This window comes from Mus caroli, chromosome 13 (genome assembly GCF_900094665.2).
Source record: "Mus caroli chromosome 13, CAROLI_EIJ_v1.1, whole genome shotgun sequence".
NCBI classification, from domain to species: Eukaryota; Metazoa; Chordata; class Mammalia; order Rodentia; family Muridae; genus Mus; species Mus caroli.
In genome coordinates this window covers 30858409-30869031 of record NC_034582.1, presented here as the reverse complement: position 1 = coordinate 30869031, position 10623 = coordinate 30858409, and positions in this window count along the sequence as shown.

Sequence of the window (10623 nt, the reverse complement as noted above, 5' to 3'; positions counted from 1 at the left end):
CCAGAAGTCTTAAGATCCTGTGGTGGGTGTTGTGGGTAGCTGGCCAAGAAAAAATTCTTAAACATATAGCAATGGGCTGTTAGCCACCGGTGCACATCTATCCTTTCCCCTCAAGTGAAAGTGAGTCAAAGCAGCCCTCTAGGATACTTCTTTAGAAGCTGGGGATCTGAGTTGGGAGGAAAGCTGAGCTAGGCTTCCATTGGGAGTGATCCTTGTGGTTGCTTTCTGGCTCCAGAGGGCCAAGGTGACCTTTTGGGAACCGTGAAGGAATGTGGACTAACAGGCTGTATCTTTTTCATATTTGCGATAGCTGGGTGCTACCACACAGAGTATTCCAGGTATCACTGTCTTATTCATTGGTCTTTTACGACCATAGATGAGCAGGTGCCAAAATCCTTGTCCAGTATTCTTTCATGCTTATGTATGTCATTTAGACCTCTCAAACTTGACCGAGTCACCCCAGTCAGCATGCTGGCTGTTAAAAGCTCACAAGTCTCACTTCCCATTTCTGTGTGACCTAAGCCTACCTCCTAACTTATCTAGAACAGTGGTTTTCAACCTTCCTAATGCTGCAACCTTTTAACACAGTTCTTCATGTTGTGGTGAACCTCAAACATAAAATTCTTCTCGTTGCTACCTTGTAGCTGTGATTTTGCTACTGTGAATTTTAATGTAAAATATATGTGTTTCGGATTATCTAGGGGAACCCTGTGAAAGGGTGGGTTGACTCCCACCTTTGCAACCCACAGTTGAGAACCATTGATGTAGACAATGGGATGAAGAAACAGGAGGAGAAGTGAAGCAGTAGATAGTTGTCAGCAGGTTTGTGCACACTCCTCAATACCTGCCCAAATGTTTTGGATTCAGGAATGAAAGGCACACACACACACACTCACACACACACACACACACACACCCACCCTTCTATTTTAATATGCCATAAACAGTACAATATGTGGGCACTTCCAAGCCTCCCTGCAGCTAACACACTTTCCCCTCTGATATTCCCCAGTTATTACTTACTAAAACCTATTTTCTATCCTGGCCATCATGGACCAAGACCTCCAACCCTCCTGGGCTATGACCCACAACTCTTTCATCTTGGCAGTGTCTCTGTCTCACTGTCCTATACTTCTCAGGCCAAGAACTTTTCTTCCTCCCCAGCAATAGTGATTCTCTTCTTTGCTTTCATTCTTTGCCCAGGAACCTCAAAGTCCCACCTCTGTCTTCCTGCCCAGCCATTAGTTGCCAGCAACTTTATTTACCAATTAGAACCAGCTGGGGGCAGGGACTGTCAGCATCTCACATCCAGATGAGCGAATTCTCCTGTAATTTGGGAACCCAATTAACATAATATAAGCAATAAACCAAATCCACAACACAGAAGAGACAATGGCAAGGATGGAGAAAAGAGGGAAGGGGAAAGTTGGAAGCTCTATGAATCAGCCTCGCAGCATTCCATGATCCATCCTGAAGTGTGTGTGTGTGTGTGTGTGTGTGTGTGTGTGTGTGTGTGTATGGTGATCGACAGAACCCTCAAGTCGAAACTTAAAGGTTCTTTGGAAAGTCAGTTGTGTTGGATGGTATTTTGCTGGGGTAAACACATGAAGGAGTGTTTTCCTGATGCTGATGCAAGGGTATGGATGTTTTGCTAAAGCAGACATATGAAGCCATGTTTCACTGAAGCAGACATAGGTGAATGGATGTTCTGCTAAAGCAAGCACGTGAAAGGACAGATGATGGATTCTTTGCTAATGACATGCATGTATTGGTCCGCTTTACATTGTAGAGTTGGGCTACATTTGTTGGGGCTCCATAGAGAGAAACGCACCAGAAACCTGGTTGTATGCTGTGGCTTCTTGCCAATGTCTCGGACTCAAGCCAATTGGCAGAGTGATGTCAGCTGAGACAGACTCACATGACATTTTGCTAAATCAGATACAGAGAGAGGCAAGACCAGTGGAGTACATGTGATGTTTGGAGGGAGTATAAAGAGGACTCAGTGAGTTGTGAGACAAGCTTGGCTTGCTTGCATAGCTAAAGGCTTCTTGGTCTCATGTCTGTGTGTCTGTGCACATGTATGCAGGTGCCCATGCAGGCCCAGAGAAGTATCAGATCTTCTAGCACTGAGGTTACAGGTGGTCATGGGCTATGACATGGGTTTTGGGAACTGATCTCTAATCCTCTGCAAGAAAAGAAAGTGCTCTTAACCTCTGAACCATTTCTCCAGTCCTTATTTTATTTATCAGTATTTACTTACCTCGTTTGATTTCTTGAGACAGGGTCCGATTATGTAGCCCAGACTAGCCTTGAATTGATGGCAGTTTTTCTGCTTCAGCTTCTCAAGAATTGGAATTACAGGTGCAAGTCACCACATCTGACATCAAAGCAGACTTTCCCCACCTTCTCCTCCCTCCCGTCAAGGGACAAAGGAGACAGAGTATGGCATTGTCATTTGCAACACCCAAGAAATTCCAATCACCTTTTAGGGACCATGAAACAAGTACAACCAGATTTTCAGCTTTAACCCAGAGAAGAATTTCAAGGTGAGCCAGCATAATGCAGAGTCAGAGTTTATGATGAGACATTTTAAATATAGATTTAAAACAAAACACGAGGATTAAATAGGAAAAGAGCCATCAGGAAGAAATTAAGACACAGTAGAGTACGGGTGTGGACTTCCCAAAGAGGGAAGCGTAGTTCATTGCCTTTGCAACAGCTATTCCTATCATTTTGGTAGGCTGGAGTTATCTTCAAAGAGTTGCAGAGGAGCCTAACTGACATTACAGGGTGGTTCCCTCTGGTCATTTGACAGACCCGATAAATCAAAGCAGGGGATCACAGGGAGCCAGGAAGCTAAGATATCTTCACTGTAAACGAAGTTAATAGTCTTGTTTGAGATGCCCAGGAAGTGTCTGGGGGAGGAATGAGGACCTGCCCAAGGTCATATGGCTTATGCTGTAAGCATGCTTCCCTGATATTTTTACATTTATGAGAAAGAAATGTGTCTGTGTTCTTCTCAGCAAATGTCTGTTGTGCTGGAGTTCTTGCTTCTGTACTGGAGAGAAGCTTCCAGCAGACACCAGGGTGAGAGTCTCCTTTCCCGCCCAAGTCTCCATAATGTGCCTGCTTTTCTTATCCTTTCTCCACCTCTTCTTAGTCTTCCTAATTTCTTTTTAGGTTGACATAGAAAATAACAGGTTGCATTGTAGCATCTTCATACATGTGTAATCACTGTTTGATTTTTGTCTAATTAAGATTTAAAATAATACCAGTAATTTTTTTTATTCTTTGTTTAGCCCTGGCTATCCAGTCCTGGAACTCAGTCTGTAGATGAGGCTGGCCTCAAATTTAGAGATCCACCTGCCTCTGCCTTCTGAGTGCTGGGATTAAAGGCATATGCCACCACCACCTGGCTACAAGGGACTTTCTTTGTCTTCCCTTCCCCTGCCAACTCCTTTTCTTCCTTCCTTCCTTCCTTCCTTCCTTCCTTCCTTCCTTCCTTCCTTCCTTCCTTCCTTCCTTCCTTCCTCCCTCCCTCCCTTCCTCCCTCCCTCCCTCCTTCCCTCCTTCCCTCCATCCCTCCCTCTCTCCTTCCCTGTCTGCCTGCCTGCCTTCTCTTTCTCTCATAGATAAACTACTCACTTCAAACCTGTCTGATTCTGAACCTTCCCACTTCAGCTTCCTGCATACTGGAGTTTCAGGAGTGAGTCTTCAACCTAACAATATCTTTATTTCATGCTTACATTAATGATATGGGAGTAATATAAATGCTTTGAAAATGGAAAAAAAAAAGATGCACATAAAGCCATTTGCATTATACTGCTAAGTACAAATGTAAAGTTTAGTAAAAATCTGTGTCCATAGACTTATTCTTCTGCTTTATAAACTTCAGCAATATACACTTCCAGGCCACTACATACTCTTCAACAATGTGCTTCTGACTTGGTCTGATATAGTGGCTCTGCCACACTTCAGTTTATTATGCCCCTCTTTTGTACAGTTAATTTGTTTCTGATTATTTAATCTAGTGAACAGATATTCATCCTCAGAATGCATCCTGTGGCCCCACTGACTATTTCTTGAAGTGGGATTACTGTATCAAAGAGAGCATGTGTGGCATAAGACTTTTTATCCACTCTATCCCCACCCGCAAGAGGGTCACGTCTTTATTTCTTTTCTTTTCTTTTTTGTTTTTTGTTTTTTTCGAGACAGGGTTTTTCTGTGTAGCCCTGGCTGTCCTGAAACTCACTTTGTAGACCAGGCTGGCCTCGAACTCAGAAATCCATCTGCCTCTGTCTCCCAAGTGCTGGGATTAAAGGCGTGCACCACCACGCTGGCTCTTTATTTCTTTAATAAAGCTGTAGCAAGAATTAAAACTTTATATTTAATTATGCATATGTACATGTGATGAATATGGGTAAACATGGAAGTGGGGTAGAGGTATTGAATTCCCTGGAGTTACAGGTGGTTGTAGCCACCTGATGTGGGTGGTGGGAATTGAACTCTGGTCCTCTACTTGCAATGAGCCCTCATCTCTCCAGCCCCTGTAGCTGGCATGTACTTCTCATTGAAGCACAAACCAAAGTACCCTAAGTTGCTCTATCTTGTCTCCCAGGAAGTGCCTACTTTCCCTTTTACGACTTGAATCGCTGTTTTTTTTTCATTATTTAAAAATTATGGATAAATAAGCCCAACAGAAAGCTGACCATGCTAACCAGTTCTAAGCGTGTACTTGAGTGACATTAATTATGTCAACATTGTATGCAGCCATCACCATATGCATTTTTCAGAGATCTTCATCTTGCAAAACCAAAACTTTATACCTGATAACCAACCCCCAGCTGCCCCTCCTTGCAGTCCTAGCATCCACCTGTCTATTTTTCTGTCTCTGAATTCTGGCTACTCAAGAAAACCTATGTAAGTGAACTAGGCAACTGCTGTTCTTCTGCATCTGGCCTATTACACTTAGCGAAGTATCTTCCAGGTTCATCCACACTGTCGCTTGTGTCAGGAGTTCCTCTTTTGAAGGCTGAATAACATTTCCTTGTATGGCTAGATAAAATTTGCTGTACATTCATCTGTTGGTGAACACATGGCTGCTTTCATGTTTTAGATCTCATGAGTAGTGCTGTCATGAACTTGGATGTACAAATATGTCTTCAAAACTCTGCTTTCAGTTGTTTTATATTTCACTAAGCAATGGGGTTGAAGGGTCACACTGGGATTCTAGTTTTCATTTGGAGGGGGACCGACCATACTATCTTCCACAGAAGCTTCGTGGTTTGGTTGTCACAAGTGGAGTATAAACTCTGTCCCCTCTGCAGTCTCACAGTTAGTATTCTGTCTCTCTGATAGCAGTCCCAATGGGCATGAGGTGCAGGACATAATAATTTGATATGAAGTTCACCAGTGATCATGCATGTCAAACATGATTTCATTGTTGTCTGACATTTGCCTACTTTTGGGGGGAAGCAGTGTACATATTCAATTTCTTTGACTGTTTGGAATTCAGTTCATTTGAGTGGGAACCTTCAGTTCCCATTTTTTATTTTCCTAGAGTCTAGCAGCTGGCTTCCCTGCCACCATAGGGTTTCTACCCATTGTGCTATGGCAAATGTAGGCAGATATGTAGGAGCAAGAGTGATGAGTTGAGAAAAGTCACTCTGGCCCTCCCTGTGCACGTGGTGGATTCCATATGAGTATGGTGTGTTCCCTCAAACATCCCAAGATAGGAGCTGGCAAAGCACATCAATTAGGGAGTGAGTTCTTAGATTACAGAAAGATGCTGGCCCTGCTCTGTAATTGCTTTCAGAAAAATCAGTTACAAATCATGCATTTAGAAAAACCAGAGTCATTTTCACTAGGAGATTTGCTTGAACTTTCATCAGAGTTGGAGCCCGAAATGGCAAGTCGTCAAAGGCTCATATCCAAAGCCTTTCAGTCTGGAAAAGGCTTCTTGTGGAGCTGGGGGCTCCACATGAGCTCTACTTAAGTTCTTTTAAGTGGGGAATGACTGATTTCTACTTTTATTCTAACTTCAAATGACAACGTCCATCTTGAGGACAGAATATCTGCTTGGACAGATTGCTTTCTTTTCTAGGAGGAAAATTACAAACTCCACATGTAGGAATGAGTGCCCAGGGCCCATGCATTCCCTATAGCCTGACTCCTCATGACTCATGGCAACAATTGACAGGTCTGGAACATGTTTTGGAGACTATGAGGGAGACCTAGTGTGGCCTGGATTTTCCTTTAAGGCCCACAGAAAGTCAGGGTTGACTGAGTTGGGGATAGGGCAGGGAGTGGCTATTATTGTGGCAACTGAGCAGAGGGATCCAGAGAGTGTCAGAACAATGTGGTGTGCTGGCTGGTCTTATGTCAACTTGACACACAAACTAGAGTTACCTTAAAGGAGGGAAACTTAATTGAGAAAAATGCCTCTATAAGATTTGGCTAGAAGGCAGGTTTACTCAGAAGTGCACAGACTGAAGGAGTGGCAGAGCAGCTGGGACAGGGTCCTATGGGCCTACATCTTCACCCAAGAGGTGGGGCTGTTCTGCAGCCCTCTGTGCAACTACCCTGTCAGGGGACAGCTTGCCTCCAGGGAGTGCTCTGACCCTAGGACTCAGGGGAAATTGCCATTTTCTCTCTGGTGGTTCTCTAAAGTGGGACCAGTCAGGAGCTCACAGGCTGCAGAAGCAAGAGAGCAGCTGGGACAAGGTCCTACCTGCCTCCATCTGCACCCAGGAGGTGAGACTGTTCCTCAGCCATCTGTGCACTGGTCTTGAGGGCTGGTCTCCCGGGAATACTGACACAGGCTTACAGACTCACAGGAGGAAAAGCTCTAGCCAGAGACAGCTAGAACATCTAACACCAGAGATTACCAGATGGCAAAAGGCAAATTCAAGAATCTCACTAACAGAAATCAAGACTACTTGGCATCATCAAAACCCTCAGTACTCCCACCACAGCAAGTCCCCAACACACTGGAAAAGTAAGATTTGGATTTAAAATCATATCTCATGATGCCAGTAGAGGATTTTAAGAAGGACATAAATAACTCCTTAAAGACATACAAGAGAACACAGCTAAGCATGTAGAAGCCCCTAAAGAGGAAACACAAAAATCCCTTAAAGAATTACATGAGAACACAGCTAAGCAGGTAGAAGCCCTTAAAGAGGAAACACAAAAATCTCTTAAAGAATTACAGGAAAACAAAACCAAATTAGTGAAGGAATTGAACAAAACCATCCACGATCTAAAAATGGAAGTAGGAACTAATAAAGAAATCACAAAGGGAGACAACTCTGGAGATAGAAAACCTAGGAAAGAAGTCAGGAGCCATAGATGCAAGCATCACCAATAGAATACAAGAGATAGAATAGAGAATCTCAAGTGCAGAAGATTCCATAGAAAACATGGACACAACATTCAAAGAAAATGCAAAATGCAAAAAAGTCCTAACCCAAAACATCCAAGAAACCCAGGACATAAGGAGAAGACCAAAAACTAAGGATAATAGGTGTAGATGAGAATAAAGATTTTCAACTTAAAGGGCCAGTAAATATCTTCAACAAAATTGTAGAAGAAAGCTTCCCTAACCTAAAGAAAGAGATGCCCATGTACATACANGAAGCCTACAGAACTCCAAATAGTTTGGACCAGAAAAGAAATTCCGCCCGACAAATAATAATCAAAACACCAAATGCACAAACAAAGAATATTAAAAGCAGTAAGGGAAAAAGTCAACTAACATATAAAGACAGACCTATTAGAATTACACCAGACTTCTCACCAGAGACTATGAAATCCAGAAGATCCAGGACAGATGTCATTCAGACCTTAAGAGAACACAAATGCCAGCCCAGGCTACTATACCCAGCAAAACTCTCAATTACCATAGATAGAGAAACAAAACTATTCCATGACAAAACCAGATTTACACAATATCTTTCCATGAATCCAGCCCTTCAAAGAATAATAAAGGGGAAACTCCAACACAAGGAGGGAAATTACACCCTAGGAAAAGCAAGAGAGTAATTTTTCCACAAACCTAAAAGAAAATAGCCACATGAACAGAATGCCAACATTAACAACAAAAATAACAGGAAGCAACAATTACTTTTCCTTAATATCTTAACATCAATGGACTCAATTCCCCATTAAAAGACATAGACTAACAGACTGGTTACATAAACAGGACCCAACATTTTACTGCATATAGGAAACCCACCTCAGTGACAAAGACAGACACTACTTCATAGTAAAAGGCTGGAGAACAATTTTCCAAGCAAATGGTCTCAAGAAACAAGCTGGAGTAGCCATTTTAATATTGAAAAAAAATTGACTTTCAACCTAAAGTTATAAAAAAAAAAAGACAAGGAGGAACACTTCATACTCATCAAAGGTAAAATCTACCAAGATGACCTCTCAATTCTGAACATCTATGCTCCAAATGCAAGGACATCTATATTCATAAAATAAACTTTACTAGAGCTCAAAGCATACATAGCACTGCACACAAAAATAGTGGGGGACCTCAATACCCCACTCTCATCAATGGACAGATCATGGAAACAGAAACTAAACAGAGACACAGCGTTATAAAACAAATGGATTTAACAGATATCTATAGAACACTAAAAAAAAAAGGATATACTGTCTTCTCAGCACTCCATGGTACCTTCTCCAAAACTGACCATATAATTGGTCACAAAACAGGCCTCAACAGATACAAGAAGATTGAAATAATCCCATGCATCCTATCAGACCACCAGGGACTAAGGATGATCTTCAATAATTACATAAATAATAGAAAGCCTACATACACATGGAAACTGAACAACACTACTCAATTATAACTTGGTCAAGGAAGAAATAAAGAAAGAAATTAAAGAATTTTTAGAGTTTGATGAAAATGAAGCCACAACATACCCAATCTTATGGGACACAATGGAAGCAGATCTAAGAAGAAAATTTATAGATCTTAGTGCCTCCAAAAAGAAACTGGAGAGATCACACTTGAAAGCTCTAGAATAAAAAGAAACAAATTCACCCAAGAGGAGTAGACAGCAGGAAATAAACAAACTTGGGGCTGAAATCAACCAAGTGGAAACAAAAAGAACTATACAAAGTATCAACAAAACCAGGAGCTGTTTCTTTGAGAAAATGCACAAAATAGATAAACCCTTAGCCAGACTAACTAGACTGGCACAAGGACGGTATCCTAATTAACAAAATCATAAAAGGGAGACATAACAATAGAATCTGAGGAAATTAAAAAAATCATCAGATCCTACTTCAAAAGGCTACACTCAAGAAAACTGGAAAACTTGGATGAAATGGACAATTTTCTAGACAGATACCAGGGTACCAAAGTTAAATCAGGATCAGATTAGCGATCTAAACAGTCCCATATCCACTAAAGAAATAGAAACAGTTATTAATAGTCTCCCAACCAAAAAAAGCTCAGGACCAGATAGGTTTAGTGCAGAGTTCTATCAGACCTTCAAAGAAGATCTAATACCAATACTTCTCTAACTATTCCACAAACTAGAAACAGAAGGTACTCTACCCAATTCATTCTATGATGCCAAAATTACTCTGATACCTCAACCACACAAAGATCCAACAACAAAAAAAGGTAACTTCAGACCAATTTCCTTTATGAATATTGATGCAAAAATACTCAATAAAATTCTCGCAAACTGAATCCAAGAACACATCAAAATGATCATCTATCATGATCAAGTAAGCTTCATCCCAGGGATGCAGGGCTGGTTTAAATAGATGGAAATCCATTAACATGATTCACTATATAAACAAACTCAAAGATAAAAACCGCACGATCATCTCATTAGATACTGATAAAGCATTTGACAAATTACAACAGCTGTTCATGATAAAAATCTTGGAAAGATCAGGAATTCAGGCCCATACTTAAACATAATAAAAGCAATATATAGCAAACTAGCAGCCCGCATCAAACTAAATGGAGAGAAACTTCAAGGAATCCCACTAAAATCAGGGACTAGGCAAGGCTGCCCACTCTTTACCTATGTATATTGAATAATATACTACAAAAACTATTCTCAACAGTAAAAGAACTTCTGGGGGAGTCACCATGCCTGACCTCAAGCTGTACTACAGAGCAATTGTGATAAAAACTGCCTGGTATTGGTACAGTGACAGACAGGTAGATCAATGGAATAGAATTGAAGACCCAGAAATGAACCCACACATCTATGATTACTTGATCTTTGACAAAGGAGCTAAAACCATCCAGTGGAAAAAAGACAGCATTTTCAAAAAATGGTGCTGACTCAACAGGTGGTTTGACGTAGAAGAATGCAAATAGATCCATTTTTATCTCTTTGTACAAAGCTCAAGTTCAAGTGGATCAAGGACCTCCACATAAAACCAGAGACACTGAAACTTATAGAGGAGAAAGTGGGGAAGAGCCTTGAAGATATGGGCACAGGGGAAAACATTCCTGAACAGAACAGCAATGGCTCAAGTCAAGATCAAGAATTGAAAAATGGGACCTCATAAAACTGCAAAGCTTCTGTAAGGCAAAGGACACTGTCAATAAGACAAAAAGGTAACCAACAGATCGGGAAA